The sequence below is a fragment of the Microtus oregoni genome, unplaced genomic scaffold, assembly GCF_018167655.1.
Source record: "Microtus oregoni isolate MIOR12 unplaced genomic scaffold, Mior012 000005F_ref0000423, whole genome shotgun sequence".
Classification (NCBI taxonomy): domain Eukaryota; kingdom Metazoa; phylum Chordata; class Mammalia; order Rodentia; family Cricetidae; genus Microtus; species Microtus oregoni.
In genome coordinates, this window is record NW_024543064.1 from 59,988,808 (window position 1) to 60,008,787 (window position 19,980).

The 19,980-nt window shown below is 42.0% G+C and overlaps 1 protein-coding gene across 4 annotated transcripts in view; it reads left to right on the top strand.

The window, feature by feature from the left end:
* The first annotated feature begins 18,436 nt into the window (after window positions 1-18,436).
* The window catches only part of Slc24a2 (solute carrier family 24 member 2), a 248,471-nt gene continuing 246,927 nt past the window's right edge, over window positions 18,437-19,980 (top strand). For all 4 annotated transcript variants that reach the window (XM_041651333.1, XM_041651335.1, XM_041651336.1 and 1 more), the window contains exon 1: window positions 18,437-18,770. The gene's annotated coding sequence lies outside the window, so the exon portion shown is untranslated. The remainder of the gene's footprint in view (window positions 18,771-19,980) is intronic.

Below are 19,980 nucleotides of genomic sequence, written 5' to 3' on the forward strand. Positions count from 1 at the left end.
ATAGATTAACAGTCAGGTAGACTCACTGGTGGTAAGAAAAATAGATCTATGGAAGTGCACTAGCAGTGAAGGTTCATCCTTTCTATCTATTTGTGTGTGAGAAAAACATACGTGCATGAATTCCTAGATAGTTTGTTCCAAGGAGCAAAAAATATGTATCTCAGAGTCGGCAAATGTCTCCTTCCTACACCATTATGTGTCGATCTCAGTAGTTTTATAAAAGAAAATAAAATAAAGTGATGAAAGAATTGTTAAATGCATATGACCCACACATAATGTAGAGACAAAACAGTCAAAAAGAATAAGAAAAAAATCTCCCAATCTCTAATAGCTTGACTGCTTGAAGCCTGACCCAGTGACTTGCAATGACTTATACAATCATCTAGAGCCTAACTCCTAATGACATCCCCAACAGCCAGTCCCTAGAGACAATGGCTGGTATAAATGTTACTACTTAACAAATTAGCAAGAAGTTGGTCTGACCTGTGACTGAAGATGTAGAGTCCACACCTACGACATATGAGAACAAACCAAATAACACTCTCTCTACTATGGAGAAGGCTCACCTCCTCCTCTTGCTGCACAACTGCTGGGGCTGCACCCAAGTGTATCTGACCAGCTTTCTACGTCTCTCTTTTTCTGTTGATGCTTCACTAGGCTTGTCACCATCGTCTATGCCTGGCACAGAAGAGGCAGTACCGTGTGGCCCTCTGAACAAAGTAGCCATTCAGTAATAGGAGCACAAGCACATGTTTTCTTCATCTGTCTCACACAAATGCCGCCAGTGCAAAAGAATGAGAAAATCTTATTGGGAAACTAACTCCATAGCAAACGAATCCAATAAATTTTTCTATCCAAAACTAAAATTGGAGGTTTTTTTTTACAAAATATAATGATATTTTCAACAAATAAAAAGAGAACACAAGAAATAAATAATAGACAATGTTCTTAAGCTCAGTAATATTCTAGCAAAAGTAAGCTGTAATTATGAGGAGTCTACTCTCCTGCTTGGAAAAATAATTGAAGACCAGGACACTGTGACCTCAGTGGCTAAGAGTTGGGAGAGGAGATGTCTTGGGACCTCAGTGGCTAACAGGAGGAAGAGGACACACCCTGGTACCTCAGTTTGCTTCTTACAAATGATCAGTGTTGGAACAATCAGAATGTAAGCAAGCTTATTTTTTTTCCAATCTTGGCCTGAAATTCCACATGCAATGAGTTGAATAATATCCCATCATTTTAAATCTGTGTCCCCTGATACCTCAGGGTATAGTCCTTTTTTATTTAAAAAATTACATTTTTGCAAATAAAATTAAAGGTTATTCTATATTTAGAACATGCTCTAATCCAATGACTGATATCTAAAGGAAGACATGACAATAGAGAGACACACAGAGACGAGCAAGAGGAAGGAGGCAGCGCTGGCGGGACTCAGCTGTAAGGAATGACAAGGATTGATGGAAGCTGCCAAGGACCAGGAAAAGGCAATCAAGCAAATCTTCCCCTGGAGCCAGGATCATGTCAATACTGTGGTTTCAGACTTCTCACCTCCAGAACTGTGAGAGAATACATTTCTATTGGCTTAGGCGCTAGGTTTTTTGGTGATATTCTTTAATGGAAGCCCAAGGAAACCCAAACAAGACATTAAGAAGAAAGCTGAGATGAGATAAAGAAGGGGGAAGGGAGAGAATCAAGCAGATGTATCACCTCCAGAACTGTGAGAGAATACATTTCTATTGGCTTAGGCGCTAGGTTTTTTGGTGATATTCTTTAATGGAAGCCCAAGGAAACCCAAACAAGACATTAAGAAGAAAGCTGAGATGAGATAAAGAAGGGGGAAGGGAGAGAATCAAGCAGATGTATCATAAGACACCGGTACTCTGCTGGTTGCCATGATGAGGTCTGAAGGGAGACTGAACTCAGCTTACCTGGATCAGATCCACACTACACTGAAGGGATGGAAAGACTAAGGTCTAGGCTGAGATGACACTCAAGCTAAGGGTCTACCTGCTGGCTTTGAAGTTTCAGGTATATATCCCAAACGACTTCCCTGTTCTCGTTTCTCATTCCTCCCATACTTTTCATGAACCAAATTCAGGATGGCAGAGAATTTATTAGTATGCAGGATGAATAATAATTAAAGGATACAACATATAGTCCAAAAATTTATATGTGACAATACATAGGAGGGATGGAAAAAGAAAAGTCCAAAGCAAAAAGGGATAAACAATATACAGAAAATAAATTATAAAATCCAAAAGCCAGAAGGCCAGTGAGATGGCTTAGCTGATAAAGGCACCTGCCGCCAAGCTTGATGACCAGGTTTGATCCCCAGGACATAAACAGTAGAAAGGGAAGAGAGAAACAACTACCTGGAGATGTTCTCGGACCTTCTCACATGTACGTTGGTATGGTATGCACACACAAGTACACATGTGCACACACATACACACATACACACACACTAAGTAAATAAAATACAAAAAAGAGGAAGAAGATATCAGGGAAATATTTACCTCAAAGAAAGAAACACTATGGTGTCTTTGTCTAAGTGTAAAAAAGCTGAAAGTACAGTTAGTTAAATGAAAATTAATGAGAAACAATAACAAGATATAGAAGCAGGAGACAGAAGAGCTGAGAAAGGAATCAACTACGGTAAAAACCCATGGAGATAAAATCCATATTGAAAATAGAAAGACGATAAAAGCCAAACAAAAAGTTTTAAAAGATGAAATGGTACAATATACAGCCCTAATCTATTTTGTATCTCTAATTACACAAAAGCACAGAAGATATTGATCACACAAAACAGACTTGTTCAGGCTTACCATTCCGGCTCAAGGTTGAGATGCCGGATCTGACAATAGCTTTCTTGTTGTCCAAGTCCCCAGATGTCATACAAGACATCACATGAAGACACTAGGATGGCAAGGGAGACCTGGTCCAAGAGGTTTTCATAGCACACTCATTTTTATATAACCCATTAGCCCATCTGTCCATCAGTCTCACAAGAGCAGAACCGTAAGACCTCTTAAATGTCTCATCTGGTCTCAGCTTTGCGTGTGTCATTAAAGGGATTAAGTTTCAACATGAGTTTTAGAAAGGACAGATTATATTCAGACAAAGACAGATTTCTTGGAAAAGTCCCACGAGGAAAATGAAATAATGCAATTTAAGAAGAGGCCTATGGAGGAGGGGACAACAGACACAGCAGACAGTGCATTGACAATGTATATATAATGGTAACTGTTACTGAAGGTGACAAAAAGCAAAAAGAGGGGAAAATGTGATTTCAGACAGAAGTGAAGATTCAGCAAATTATTCAGGGTGGGAGGTAGATAGGGGTATGGTATTAGTTATAGATATTTAATGAGACTTGTCATGTGAAAAAAAAAAGATACATATGTTTCTCTATAACAGCAACACTAGCTGACAGAAAGACCACAAGACAGTATCCACAGTTAGCTGTGGTGGGCATGCTATAAGTGATTTCATAAACTTATCATTACTTATACTGGACGCAAAAGGCCTTATCAAGATGAAAGTTTTCAGCTGGGCCTGGTAGTACATGCTTGTAATCCTAGCACCTGAGAGGCTGAGGCAGGAAGATTGGAAGTTCAAGGCCAGCCTGGGCTACAGTGAAATCCTGCCTCAAAAAGGAAAATAAATTAAAACAAAATATAAGAAAAAAAAAATATTTTTAGCCACAGACTCTCCTTGCCAAAACAACTTGAAAATGAAATTTAGATAATTAAATTTAAAAAAAAAGTAGGAATGGGTAAGTCATGCTTCAAAGAGATTAAAAAAAGCATGCAACTTCGCATAGCCCTAGGACTGCAAATGCCTTATAGGATTCCTGTGATCTGTGCTATGAGGAAAGTTTACATTTATGGCTGTGTATGTGTTACCAGCAATCAGTCAACACTTTTGTCTGCAGTTGACAAATCTACACATACAAATGTGATCACATTATGTAAATGACAGAAGAAAGAACACGAGGAAACATTAAAAACAGATAAACAATTTTAAATGAGAAGTTAGACTTAAAACATTTCAAACAAACATAAATGAGATACATAGGAAATTTTAAATTCAGATAGGATTAAGAAAAATAAGAGGCCGTCTCAGTGGTGAAGAACACTTGAGTGCTCTTCCAGAGGTCCTAAGTACAATTTCTAGCAACCACATGGGGGCTCACAACCATCCGTAATGGGTTCTGATTCCTTCTTTCAGTGTGCCTGAAGACAGAGCTCTCATATTCATAAAAAATATACATGAAGAAATAAACCTTTAAAAACAAAAGAGTCTCGCTAGAAGAGCAGCTGCCTGGTAGAATGCTTGCTTAGTCCATGGGAGGCCCTGGGTTCAGTTCCCAGCACTGAAAAAATAAATAAGAGAAGAAAGTAATATGAACTCAGTAGCCAACTACATCGGCAAGATGGTTCCTCAAAGAGAGAAGTAGCTCATGTCTGGCATTCTAACTGCATTCTGTTAACAAATTAATGTCGCTACAAGACACAAGCTTTGTAGCATCTCTTGTAGTTATAACAGAAAACTAATAGTCTCAGGTTGGGGCTAAAAGTTTGATTTGGTGTCACTAATTTAAATAAACCTGTAACTCTTAGTGAGATAGAGGCAGTAACAAAATCTCCCCAACCTCAAAAATAGGCCCAGGGCCAGATGGTTTTAGCACAAAATCCTAAATAGTAGCAGACTGTCAAAGAATTAATCCCAATACTCCTCAAATTATTCCACAAAATAGAAACAGAAGAAATGTTGCCCAATTTGCATTTAGGAAGCTAGAGTCACCCTGATACCCAACAAAGATAATAATTATAGACCAATTTCCCATATAAACACAAATGCAAAATTTTTCAATAAAATACTTGGAAACCAAATCCAAGAACATATCCAAAAGATCATTTATCACAATCAAGTAGGTGTCATCTCGGAGATACAGGGATTGTTCAACATATGTAAAATGATAAATGCAAGCTACCATATAAGCAGACTAAAAGTCAAAAAGCCGTGGTCATCTCATTGGATGCAAAAGGCATTTGATAAAGTCCAACACGCCTTCATGATAAAGTCCCAGAAAGACTAGGAGAGCAAGGTGCAGACATAAACATAATAAAGGAGATTTACAGCAGGCCCACACCCTACAAAAACCTAAATGTGGAGAAACTCAAAACATTCCACTAAAATAAAGAAGAAGATAAGTTTGTTCACTCTCTCCATATCTATGCAATTTAGTACTTGAAGTCTTAGCTGGGAGCAACAAGACAACTGAAGGAAATCAAAAGAACACAAATAAAAATGAAAGACATCAAAGTATCCTTATTTACAGATGATATGATAATATTCATAAGTGACCCTAAAAATTACATAAGGAAACTCCTAGATTTGACTAAAAAAAAACCTTTCAGCAAAATAGCAAGATACAAAATTAATACACGAAAATCTTAGCCTTTCTATGTACAAAAGACAGACTGAGAAAGAAATCAGAGAAACAAGACCTTTTACAATATCAAAAAACATAAAATGTCTTGGGGTAACTTTAACCAAGCAAGCAAAAGACTTGCACAAAAAAAAAAAAAACCTTTAAGACACTGAAGAAATTGAAGAAGGTATCAGAAGATGGAAATATGGATCAGTAGGTTGATATAGTGAAAAAAGGCCGTCTTACCAAAAACATTCTACAAATTCAATGCAATCCCCATCAAAATTCCAACACAATTCCTCAAGAATTTGAAAGGACAATTTTAGCTTCATATGGAAACAAAAAACCCAGAAGAGCTAAAGAAAATATCCTAAATAATAATTTTAAAAAAAGAACTGCTGGAAGCATCATCATCCCCAACCTCACACTGTACTACAGAGCTGTAGTAATAAAGACTGAATTGCAGAAAAACAGACAAGTTGACAATGGAATTTAATTGAAGATCCAGATATAAATCCATACCTCTGGATGACTGATTTCTGATAAAGAAGCCAGAAATTCATACTGGAGAAAAGACAGCATCTTCAACAAAAACTGGATTGCTGGATACAGAAGAATGAAAATAGATCCATACTTATCACCCTGCACAAAAATCAGCTGTGAATAATGATACTTTGTTTGAAGGCAAATAAGAGTAGAAAAAAAATCATCCTGAGTGAAGTAACCCAGATGGAGAAAGACAAACATGGTATGTACTCACTGGTAAGTGGACATTAGCTGTAAAATAGAGGATAACTATGTTGCAAGAAGGATTCAAGGGGGGACCATGGGGTCTCCCTGGGAAAAAAGATGAAAGATTTTGTGAGTGCACTATGCTAGGGTAGGGATGGGATCATGATCTATCATCTTGAGGAGGGCAGAGTGGAAGAATACTGAAAGAAACTGCTGGAAAGGGAGGGCATTTGGGGATCAGGGTAAAAACCTGACACAAGGAAATCTCCTAGGAATCTACAAAGATGACACCCACCCACCCCCACCACCACCACTAAGACTCCTAGGAATAACTGATAAGTAGCCAGAGCTGGCCATCTCCTGTAACCAGGCAAGACTTCAAGTAGAGGAAGTTGGAAAACAACCCAACCACTTAACTTTCCCCCTTGAGTCTGTCCTGCCTATGGGATGTGCTGGGATAAAGGTGACCTAGAGATTGAGGAAATGGCCAGCCAATGATTGGTCTACCCTATGGCACAGGTAAGGAAGAGTAAGCCCACCCCTGACATTGCCTGGAACACCTGGATCCACAAACTGGATGACCCGGAGACATAGGATAGACTCAAACATGACTGGAAGAAAAAATGGCAATATAATGATACCTAATGATATTCTGCTATACCCATAGATTGGTGCCTACTCCAATTACCATTAGAGAGGCTTCATCCAATCACTGATGAAAACAAATGGTACTCACAGTCAAACATCAGGCGGAGCTCGGGGAACCCTGCAGAAAATGGGGAGAAAGGAAAGTAGGAGCAGGAGGGATCAAGGACTCCACAAGAAAACCCACAAAACCAACTAACCTAGGCTCATAGGGACTCACAGAGACTGAATCAACAACCAGGGTGTCTGTATGGGACTGACCTATGCACTCTGCTTATTTGTTACAGTTGTGTAGCTTGGTCTCCTTGTGGGACTCCTAACAGTGGGAGCAGGGGCTGTCTCTGACTCTTTTACTGACCTTTGGGACTCTACTCCCCATATTGGGCTGCCTTGCCCAGTCTTAATACATGGGAAGTGCCTAATCTTACTGCAACTTGTTATGTCATGTTTTGCTGATATCCTTGGGAGACCTGCCCTTTCCTGAACAGAAACAGAGGAGGAGAGGACTGGGAATTGGTAACAGAGGGAGATGGGGGAGGAACTGAGAGGAGAGGAGGGAGGGAATGTAAAGTTAACAAACAAGTAATAAATATATAAATAAATAAAAAATATTCAATATCCTTTAGTCATCAGGAAAATGCAAATCAAAACTACTTTGAGATTTTTGTCTTACAGCAGCCAGAATGGCCAAGATCAATAAAATGAACACAGCTCTTGCTGGCAAGGAGATGGAGTTAAGGGAACATTCAACCATTGCTAGTGGGACTGAAAGCTTGCACAGCCACTATGGAAATAAGTGTGGTGGTTACTACAGAAGCTGGGAATATATCTACCTCAAGATCCAACTACACTAGATTTGGGGTATATACCCAAAGACAGAAACACTTACTCAATCATGTTCCTTGCTGTTCTATTCATAAATTCCAGAAATTGGATCTCTGTCAACAGTTGAATGAATAAAAAAATGTGGTACATTAGCCGGGTGGTGGTGGCGCACGCCTTTAATCCCAGCACTTGGGAGGCAGAGGTAGGCGGATCTCTGTGAGTTCGAGACCAGCCTGGTCTACAAGAGCTAGTTCCAGGACAGGCTCCAAAACCACATAGAAACCCTGCCTTGAAAAACCAAAAAAAAAAAATGTGGTACATTTACACACTGGACTGTTACTCAGCTGCTAAAAAAAAAGGGGGGGGGGGGGAAGAAAGGAAGAGAGAGAGAGAGAGAGAGAGAGAGAGAGAAACCATGAAATTCACAGGTAAATGAATGGAGCTAGAAAAAAATTATCCTGAGTGAGGCAACCCAGATCCATTAAGATAAATATGGTATGTATTTATTCATATGTGGATGTTAGTTGTTAAGTCATTGATAAACAAGCTACAATTATATAGCTACAGGTTGGATATAAAGTAAGGGACTAGGGGGAAGGGGTAGATCTCCCTAGGGAGAAAAAATAGAATAGACAGTTGTAGATGGATGGTGGGGACAATGAGAGAACCAAACGGGGTGGGAGAGGGAAGAGGAAGGTGAGGAAGGGAATTCAGGGAGGAACTAAAGGACATTTGAGGGATCATATAGAAACCTAGTACAGTAGAAGTGTTTAAAAATATATGTTTATATAATAGTGATTTAAGTGGAATCACAAAATAATGAGGTAGATTGAACCTCAGTTGGGCATCTCTTTTCACCAAATGAAGCTTCCAGTTCTAGGAATGGATTACATCTAATTGAGTTGTTGGCCAAATGGGTCCCAAGGGAGCCTTCAAACCCAGGCTATTGCCAAGGTGATTGGTTCCTATTGATAAAGACAACACCTATACAGCTCATTAATCATGGAGAAGTTTAGCTGGTGCCTACCTACAGCCTTCCTCCCTGCTGGCTAGTGTTTCAGGTACTGGAAGGTTTACTGCCTACTACCAAAGGAGAAAGGTAAACACCAATCCAGCTCCAACCCCTCTATCTACTACAGTGACCTGCATGCAAGATGTGCTAGAGAGAAACCCTAACCTAGAAGCTATCACTCGATAGCCACTTGCAAATGTAACATCAGCTTTGTCTGATGGATTTCAAATGGGGAGACAAACCACTCTTTTTGTTTTTAACTAGCTAGACCAGGCTGACTTCAAACTCACAGAGATCCGCCTGCCTCTGCCTCCCAAGTGCTGGGATTAAAGGTGAGTGCCACCACTGCAAACCACTCTTAAGACCAGGCCCCATATCCAGCTGTGGTTATGATGTTTTGTGGGTTTGCCTTAATTCTTTTGTTTGTTTCACAATGACTTTTCTGAGAATCTTTTAGATGCTTTTTATTCTAACTCTACAGGACTTTTTCTTTTAAATTTTGGTTTGTGATGTGTTTTTAGGGAATTTCTGTGTCCCAATGTGTATGTCTCTGTGTCTATAGGAGTTTCTTGTGCTTTTTTTGGCTCTTGTCTTCTGTTAAATTTTTTGCTTGGTCCTATTCAAGTTTGCTTGGTTTTTTAATCTTATTTTTATTATTTTTTCTTTAAATGTCTATTTATTTTCTAACAAGAGCAATGAAGGATATGGATTTAGGTGGGTGGAGCAGTAGGGAGGATTTGAAAAGATTTGGGGGAGGAACATTACAATATATCATGTGAAAAATATTTTGTCAATAAAAATAAATTAAATAATTTAAAATAAACCTACCCAACTCACTCCAAGACATTAATATACAAAATTTTAGAGCACTATGAATTCAAAAATTTAAAAATCATACCAGAGATAAAACAGATACCATCAAAATCCCCAGGAATCCAAATAGCACCAATTTTCTCTACAGCAACAATAAAACGTCCAACAGCAGAAAAAAAAAACTTTAAAAATGAGAGTTCTCATTCTAGCAGCATGTGTACAAACATCCAAACATACAGGATGCTCTGGTAGGTAGACACAAATTCAAGGTCAGCCTGGGCTGTGTAGCAAGACCCTGTTTCCAAAAGAAAGAACTTAGCATTTTCACGAAAGGACCATTCTGAGCTAGAAATTTATAGTTAGACATGCTAGGCTTGTGGAGACAACATCATTCTTCCTATCCCCCTTGGAAGACACACTGGGCTGCACTCCAATAAACAAAGGAATACGGTACACATGACAGTGAGTCCAGGAAGCAGGAGTCATGGGGAAGGAGCAGCAGTTTCTCAGTGAAGTCCTTGCATTCAAACCTGGAGTGGCATCCCTGTATGTCACCTGTCTTCTCACCTTGGTTCCCAGGCAACTGAGGAATAAACAACGGGACAGCAGGTGGAAGAGGAGCTGTCAGTAATTGCCAAGGAAGTGACTGAGGAGAAGGTGAGCAAGCCCAGCCAAACCTCTTTAAGTGACCCCAGAGTTGGGGCAGAGGCCTGTGAACAGGAATGCTGCGGAAAGGCTCACAAGCTCCACCATGCATGGACAAGTATTGACTCCAACGACAGAGCCTGACACCCAACCTGGGAAAACGATTAAAGTTATTCATTCCAATGCTATGGTTGGAACAGCACAAATATTTTAGTTCAGCAATCAAGAGTCAAAGGCAGTGGCACACTCTCGGTGGCTCGTCTTGTTTGAGACTGAGGCATGCGACTCCCTTTTAGGACTGTGGCTTTCACTTTATGCTCAAATTCTGAACCGCAGATGGCACACGGGGATGCAGGCAGCAGAGGCACCTTCTTTCAGCGGGCTGTTCATCCTCCTGCAGTCTTCCTCACCAGTGTTGACTGTACTTTCCTGCCAATGTGGCTCTGAGAGACAAGGAGTCCTAGAGGTCACTCAAGAAGTCCCTACTGGAGCCAGGAAGACAGCCAAGACTTTCGACTCCGAGTTACAGCTGAAATCAATAGACCTGACTGCCCTCCTTCCCGGCCTGCCTCAGCATTGTGCCCAGGGCTGGTGTTCACAACCGGGAGGCTAAGCTGAGCTTGCGAAGAGAAGCTGACTTTTAACCTCCTGAGCATTTCAAAACCAGAAAAAAAAAATCTTGTTCCTCTTGTAAAAGTACTAGCCATTCATCATTTCTCCTCACTTCACAGCTAAGCAGAAGGAGAAAGCCGTCGTTGGGATGTGGGGTATAAGTGATGTTGAGAATCCCTCTGTGAAAGGGGGAGAATTCTAAACTTGCCCCTCAGCCCCACAGACACGTTTGCTGTTGGGATTTTTATTAAACTGGAAGAGAAAGGCCACAGACGAACAAAACAAACAAAAACACGCCACCAAAAGCAAAGAAAAGCAAAGTCAGCCAGGCTAGGCACCTAAGAAGAATGTCTTTACAGAGTGCCAGGATTCCACTTTAGTATTTACACTATGGTTTTTAAATAAGCAAAACATGTTCTATTATGAAGCAGACTGCTATTGACTATGGACCAACTAGTGGTACCAGAAATGCTTCAGACCTGCCTAAGCCTGTCATCTCAATAGCAAAATGCACTAACCCTGTCATGATGTAGGAAGCCGCTTGGTCGTTCTGGCCACTGGGCAGCTCAGACCCAAAATAACCACACAGAAACTGTATTAATTAAATCACTGCTTGGCCAATTACTTAAGCATATTGCTAGCTAGTTCTTACATCTAGAATTAACCCATCTCTATTATTTTAAATTTTACCAGGAGGCTTGTGGCCTACGGGCAAGGTTTCAGCATGTCTATCTCTGGTGGCACCTCCAAGGCTTCTCCCTGACTCCGCCCTTCTTTCTCCCAGCATTCAGTTTAGTTTTCACCACCTAGCTCTGTTCTACCCTATCAGGCCAAGCCTTTTTCTTTATTGACCAATGGTATTCACAGCATACAGAGGGGAATCCCACATCACTGTTATATTCCATTAAGAACTCAGACTTGGGAGACAATACTGTATTCAAGTGGGATCTGTTTGATGTTGAGCAAGCTACTTTAACCTACAGGATATTGGTTTCTTCATCTGTAAAACGAGAATCTTAATAACTGCTTAAAAAATCCAGCAAATAGGTCCAAAGCAGTTTCTCTATTCATTAATGGTAATCACAGCATACAGAGGAAAATCCCAAATCATAGGACAATCATAACCAAGTGAAAGCTTAAAGGATGCAAAGCTTTGCTAGCACATCTTAAGTCTCTCCATATCTAATATATACCTCTCTGCTTTGGACCTATAGCAGGGCAGAACTTAGCTAGGCGGGAAAAACTAAGCCGAATGCTGGAGGAAGAAGGCAGAGTCAGGGAGCAGCCATGTAGCCCCGCTGGAGACAGACTGAACTTTAGCCGGTAAGTCACAGCCATGTGGCGATACACAGATTTGATAGAAATGGGTTAATTTAATGTGTAAGAGTTAGTCAATAAGAAGCTAGGGCTAATGGGTCAAGCAGCGATTCAATTAATACAGTTTGTGTGATTATTTTAGTTCTTGGAGGCGGGGACAAACAAGTGGCCCCCACTTCCTCCTGCAACAATCTCCAGCATGCTCCTATCCTTTTATGTATGTTCCTATAAGAACCTGAACATAGAAATTCACATGAGGATAATGGTATTTTAAATTTGCTTTATATTTTTATATTTCTAGCATCAAGTGTGGAACTTGAAATATATAGGCAGTAAGCAGTAACAGTTAATTTAATAATAAAAAAACTAACATTGTTTAACAAAAAAAATAAAATAAAAATAAAAAATCCAGCAAAGTGGAAAGATAAATAAAAACTGTTTTCCGGTGAAAACCCCAGTCAGTGCTTAAGACATGATTCTTTTGTTGCCTAACATGGCAGTCACAAGTGCTGGGCACATAGAATAATTGTTCCTTTGTGCTCGTGCTCTTGAACGTAGATTGGTCATGTGCAGCCACTGCTCACCAATGGGGGTAGTGAGCAGCCATGATGTAGGGCTTCCAAGCTGAAGTCTTAAAAAGCCAGTCCATGTTTTCCATGACCATCAGCAGCAGTATGCCCACTTAGGAGCAAACTTGCAACCCAGAACAAGGGTATAACAGCAAAATTCACCAGGGACAAGTTGTTTTAGGCCGTTGTGATCTCCGAGTCTCCTGTAGCACAGCACAAGCGACTCCTCCCCGGATCAGCTTTCAGTAACGCTTGGCGCTTCTGATTCTTCCTCTCACGGACACTCACCCTGTGCTGTACAGGCTGAAATGCACAGCCCAATTCTTGACTTCACGGGCTCCTAGAGAGGGGAATGTCAGGGTTGTGGTCTGAGTTCTACAAGCTCTTAGCAAGAGATTTTCATATTCAGCCTGAGGAAAGCCTGGGAATTGCTAATGCTATGAACACTGCATTCTTCACAGCTGTTGAGAGCATGGAAGCTGAACACTGTAATAAAAGGGGGACAGCCGGTTCTGGTAGCACAGGCCAGTAGGATTTGCTGAAGGAGGCAGAAGCAGGTGGATCTGGAGTTCGAGGCCAGCCTGGACTACACATTTGGGGGAGGGGGAGGAAAATGTGAGGTGGTGGCGGGGAGGAGACAGAAATCTTTAATAAATAAATAAATAATTTTAAAAAATCCAAAAAAAAACCAAAAAAATAAAAGGGGGACAGAAGGCAGGGGCATGTGGGGAGAATGAGGACAAAGGCAGTTAAACTGACTCTGTGCTGTTCACCTTCACTTTATAATAATTTCCTGCAGATTTTATCTTTGTTTTCCCAATTTGCTTTGTCTTTAAATTATTAAAAGTAGTTTTAAAGGTTGCTAATAACTTCAATGACACTAGAGATAGTTATTTTTTAAAACAATTCCTGTCAAAGAAATAGTACAGTGCCAGCTGTTCAATATTTCCACTACAGTTATGTGTGAGAAGTGTTACGGTGACCGCTACTGCAATAAAAGACATTGCCGTTGTTCTTGATTGCTCACTGGAATTGTATGGTAAGACCCTATCGCTGAAGACACCGTGCACTTTTATCATAGAACTTGGAGAAATCAAATTGGTGGTAACCAGGAAGCTTCCACACTGCTGGATAGCTCTTATAGTTCTGGAAGGTGCTGTGCAAGCTGCCAGGGAGAAAACATTTTCAACAGTCTTATCCAGCTGTGAACACTTTGAACAACAATAATGATCTCTGTGACAGGATATGCCCATGTGTGCAATGGTGACACAAATGTTATGGAAGTAACCAACTGTTTTATGACTAGATTTAAGGCCTCCACAGGAGGAAACACCTGCCTGGTACTATAAGTGTGGACAAGAACCCATGGTTAGAGGGCTCTTAGGCCCCAGGGATAAACTCTACCGCTAATATTATGCTAAAATAAACACAGTATCAAACTGCCTTCTAAGTTTGCCTGTCTTTACTCATAGATTAATGCAGCTCTCAGACCTCGACGGAGAACTTTCTTTGTGTTGTGTGCTTGGCAGTGGTTAACATAGACACTCACAACTGATCAAAATACAGAGAATAAGCATCAGTGCAGTGTTCAGCCACAAATAGAACATCTACATAACACCCCTCTCCATGCCTTAGAGGCCAGCCAGGAAGGTGAGGCAGAAAGAATCTAAGACCCAGAGCAAACAGTGTCTTGTTTGGGACACGGTGTAACCACTGAACTCATGAACGCACAGCATCTGTGGTTGCCTGCACAAGATCTCTATAAGATTAAGCCACTCCACAGTCTAGCATGGAAGTAGGTAGGGCTTGTTAATCCTGTACTGGGAAACTTTGATAATTGATGACTTCTGGGGAAAGAAGAGACAGTTTTCTTAAAGGGTGTGGCCTCTACTGTGTTGTCCATACTCCAGTGAATGCCCCATAATCACATGTACATGACCAGCAAAAAATGGACCTAATGGGACATGAAGTTGGGAAAGAATGGTGAGGTGGAACTGGGAGAAGTCAAAGGGAGGTGTGGGGGACAATTATGGTCAAAATACATTTTATAAAGTTCTCAAAAAGTTAAGAAAGATATTACATTAAAGAAAGTAATACTGAAATTGTGAAAATAAGTAGCCAGAGTAACAAATTTCTAGTGGTGGAATCAGAGTCAGAGTGACTTAGTGACACCTGAGAATTCTGTTTTAGCTTTATTAATTCAAGTGTGGCCCATGATTTTTGAAAGTATTATATTAGTTTTTGAAAGGCTGCTATAGAATTACTAAGAGAGCCAACTACTCTTAGCTGGTAATTACTAACCACTCCCACTAACTCTATATTCAAACAAAGTGCTAGTTAATACAAGGGTGAGCATGATGTCAAGCAATGTTTACATGTATGTAGTGTATATTTAAAATTTTTAAATGATTATCTAAAGAGGTTCATTATCGACTCTCAACAAAGGAGTTGATCAAGCTTCTGTTTTGACAACTCAGGTTTTCTCAGGAATGTCCCTTTCTCCATGATCAAGCAGCAAGTGGGAGGATATAGCTGTCCTTTGGTTCTGGCTTCAGGGAATGTGGCATAGACCAGCGAAGGCTCTCCATCACTACAGTAATGCACTTCCAGCCTTCTCGATTTTCACGGCAGCTCACTGTCAAGTTCTTGTGCAGCTGCCAAATTAAGATACTTTGAAGCTGTCAAATGCTGTTAGCTGCTCATTCAACATCCATTCCTCCTTGTCTGCTTCAAACAAAGTCTCACTTCTTTAAAACTTGGGTACGAACCCACTTAAGAAATATTTCATACTCCCTTACAGCTAAGTGTAACCATGACCAAGTGGTGGCCATTCACATGGAGATGTGTTATGACAGCATCCTTCTATAAATAAAAAGGGAAACTTCAACAAGGGAGTCTCGTTTTTTTTCCCCCTTCATTATTCCTTATTCTTGTCTGGAATTCAGACATATTACCCCCCCCCCCCCCAAAAAAAGGCAACAACTCTGTAGCACTGAAGACAAAAGCTATCCATTAAGATGAGAGAGCATAGACTTTTGAATTCTAAGGCTGGTATCATAGAGCTATCAGACAAATGCTAGACAGTATGTTTCCAGGTTTCTTTTTGAGAAAAATAAAGTCTTGTTTGGTTAAGCTGTGGAAGCTGAGTTTCTGCCACAATCAGCCAAGTGTGAACCCAGACAGTACAGCCTGCAGACACAGGTCTTCATCTGAGTCCCATTCCTCTTTCTGCCAAATGGAGAGTTGGTGACCCCTCTGGGCTAAAGTTGAAGGGAATTGAACAACACCAATAAAGGTCCTGGTAGGAAGCAGTGTGCCGTAACTACATTTGTAAGTTTTCTAGCTAGCTTCAAACATAGAGATCCTCTTGCTTCTGTCTTTTGAGGTTTAAGTGCTATGTGATACTATTTCTGAGAAGACATTAACAAACAGCAATTTTACCCCAGATAGGAATCAATGGCAGGCCAAAGACACTAACTGTCTTAGTTAGAGTTTCTATTGCTGTAAAGAGACACTATGACCATGGCAACTCTTATAACAACAAAAACATTTAATTGAGGTGGCGGCTTATGGTTTGAGAGGTTTAATCCATTATCAACATGGTGGAGAGCATGGCAGTGTGCAGGCAGACATGGTGCTGGAAAAGGAGCTGTATATGCTGATTTGCAGACAACAGGAAGTAGACTGAGCATCACACTCTGTGAAGTTTGAGCAAGTGAGTCCTCAAAGCCTCCCCCACAGTGACACACTTCCTACAAGACCACACCTCCAAAAGATGCCAATCTCTTTGGAAGCCATTTTCTTTCAAACCACCACAACCACTAAAGTCCAGTTTGGTCAACCAATGAAGTTTATTTGTGACTCTTACAGAAATATGGTTGAGGAGTTAACTGCAGGACTGAAAATAACTCAGGCACTGCTACATCATCAAAACCCCACACCACCATGGGAGACAGTTCACAAAAACTAGGTACTTGAACTGCACTCCACAGCCTGGAGACAGATGAACAATTTGGAGGATGTTTGTCATTCGTTTGGTCTGAGCTTATTCTGGGACACTTGGCCGGTCTTTTTTCTTCAGGAAACTTCAGCAGATCTCTGCCTCTTCCAAGTTACTTGGCTAATATCTTCTTCTTCCTGGTGGTTGGTCTGGTATAGGCCTCTTTCTAGACAGCTAAGCTTGAACCTTTTCTTATCTGTGAGTCTTCCCTTAGTTGGTCTGAAAGTGTCCCTCAGGAGTCTTTAACACTTATATACTCTTAGATGAAGAGTAGTAAATTTGATCTCTTTCAGGGACTTCCTGAAGCCCTCTTAGGTTGTTTATGTCTGGTCCTGAGGCCTTTAGCTGCTTCCCTGCAGGATGGAGTATTTCACTTCCCCTTAGAATAGCAGTTGGTTCACTTTCCTGTAAACTTCCTGTCTTAAACTATCCAGTTGCTCAGCCTCCCTTTTCACACCCTATTTTAAATTTCCAACAAAAATGAAAGGTTTGAATGTCAGAGGAAACTACTGCAGAGCTAACATGTTTAGGCTATTCTCACTTTCCTATTCTTGGTGTCTGCTGCCTGGGGAAGATCAGGATTGTTCAGTCAATAGAGTCAAAAACAAGGGAAATGAAGCTGAATGGGATATACTCAGGTTCCATTTGTATAAAACTTTGTAGAATAGATGTATGATTGTTTTCTTCTTTCTTAAGTATTTTTGCAGTATGAAATGGTTCTCTCTGCCATCAGCAGTTACCAATCTGTTGGGTTGTTTTGGAAACATTATGAACTTCTGTTAATGGGCCTGAAGCAACTGCAATAATCTCCTGATGTTGAAGTTGACTCATCATGATCAATGTGAGCCTATCTGGGTCATCCCTGGAGTCTTCATTGACACAGTCTTAGTACTGGTTAACTGCTTTCTTCCTTCTCCTATGGGTTTGTGAATAAAATGGAGTGTTGTCTGAGATTTGCTTCATGGGGAGGACACTGGGAAAGGGTGCCTGCAGGTACAATGCACAACTAGCCAGGTAGTCAATAATTTTGCAAGGCTGTGATGGCCCCATAAAGCCTTGCTGTGTTCTTTTCTCACATCTGTGAATGTTTGAAATTTCCCAGAACAAAAAGGAAAGGGTTTTTTTTGTTGTTGTTTGTTGTTGTTGTTGTTGTTTTTTTTTTTTTTTTTAAGTTTAGCCCATGACTTTCGAAATAAAACCTGAGGTTTCCCTTTACTTGGCAAGACAACCCTGAAGGTCTGAGTGAACCTCTGCGGACTGCAGAGACAGAAAGATGGCATGCAAAAAAAGGTCCTTAATGCACAGAAAACCTCCACGGTTTCCCAGGTTGGGTCCTCCTCATCCATCAGGTTAAAAAATGTTTCCCTCAACAACTAGCTTGTTCCACCTCCTATTAATTGGCCCAGACTCTTGACTTGTTCACCAGAGAGCTGGACTCAATTTCCCCTGGTTAAAGGGTCTTTGCAAACAAGGCTGGGGGAAACGCAGAGTTGGCAGTCTGGAGGCAAAACACGAGTCTTGTCAGGGACACCAAAGTGACCCCAGTGTCTTGGGTCATAAAGGTAACAAACGGTTTGCCTGTTGAACTAAAGACCCTTCACTTTCTCATCATTGTAAAACAGAGACTTCAGTTCCCTCTGACAGAGAGCCATGCCCCCGAGGCCTGTACTTTTCTAAACACCATCTTTTCCACCTTTGCATAGTAAAGAGAGATCAATTCTTATTCCTGCAGATGATTGGAGAGGAGGTGACCACTACAGGCGACCCCAAACTTAACAGCACTTTCTGGCTTCGGGAATCGGGTGCTGCAGGGACCTGTACGATTTCTCCTTTGTGCCCTTGCCTTCCTGCACACCCTGACCCGGTCCCCACTGCAGAGAAATCTGACAGGCGGCAACGGCGGGCGTGGCCCGCGCAAGAGGCGCGCAGGGCGGGAGGGCGCCAAGCTGCGGCTACTCCCGCGCCGCCGAGAGGGAGGGGCCCAACACCGCCCGCCAGCCCAGCTCGCGCCACCACTCGCCGCTGCTCACTGTCCCCACAAGCCCAGATCCAGCCGGTGAAGGCGACCGCCAGCACTAGTCCGGGGCCCGGGCGCGAGAGGCGGAGGCCGGAGGAGGCGGCCCGAGCGTCCAGGCGTGCGAGCCCTGCTCACCGGTGCGGGTAAGTGCGGGTCTCCGGCTCTGCGTCCTCCTAGCTGCTGGTCCCCCGGCGGGTCTTGCGCATCGTACTGCTCCGCCGCAGGCTCACAGGTGGCCCCGCAGCGGACGTGGCGCCCCAGGCCCAGCTCCTAGTTAGCCAACTCTCTCCACTCGGGGGCGCGGGTTGCCAGCCCCTATGTGGCCCACTCGGGCTCGTCCCGGAGCTAGGGCACCAGCAAGAGCCTGACTTAGAAAGGGATGCGCAAAGACACCCCCCCCCCCCCCCCCCACACACACACGACTAGCTATCCGGGGTTAAAAACAGTGGAGCAAGCTTCACCCCGAAAGCATCGCAGCTTCCAGCTTGCAGGTGGGGTCCAGCTATTTTTTCGTTTTATTTTCTTCTTGACCATCCATGGAAAAAGTTTAAGATCATTCAAGGCAAAGTTGGGGCGCAGCTGGGGGGCACATCCCGGACATCAGAGCAAAGGATTTACAGAGCTCACCCTAGAGCTGATCTTACACCCTAGTAGTCCAGCCCTGCTGCTAGCCCTGACCCGGCACTGACAGTCCCTAGAGCGCTGCGAGCCGCTTAATCACGGGTGCTAAGCATAGACATCTGCAGCCTGCCTGGGCATCCGATGGGCTAGGGTTATCTGAGGAGCAGTGGCAACTCAACCTGCGTTGACTGCTGGGCTTGCTCTGCTCCAGCTAATCCCACTGTATAAGTGGCGTGTGTTTAATTAGCTTATTTTACACCTGAAGTGATCTCGGCGAATGCTCCGAAAATAAAATTATTGGCACCAAAAAGGAAACAAAAACAGGAAATTTAGAGGCTTGTTTAGAAAGAGAATCTTGACTGTAGGAGCAGGCGTGTGGGGTACTCTACCCACCTCTTCCGTAGACTAACGAATCAAAACTCTGCTCTGCGTATCTGGCATAAAGGATAGGTGTTGGGGCTACTGGGGGAGGGTTTTATGGACAGAGGTGTTGCTGCAACTTGCATGTTGTTTACGAAATACATACTTGGTCTCTCAAGATAGCCTCCTGGTCATGTCCCTGGGCTGAGCTTTTTTTAAGCTCTGGAGAGTAAGAGTAAAGGGTTCTGGCTGTTGCTGTTCCGAAGCTCCAACTGAAAACAGTATCTATATGCTTTAAGAAAACAGCTTGTTCATGTCGACAGGACATTTCTTGCTTTTTCTTGTCTTTCTTTCTTTTTCTTTCATAAACTT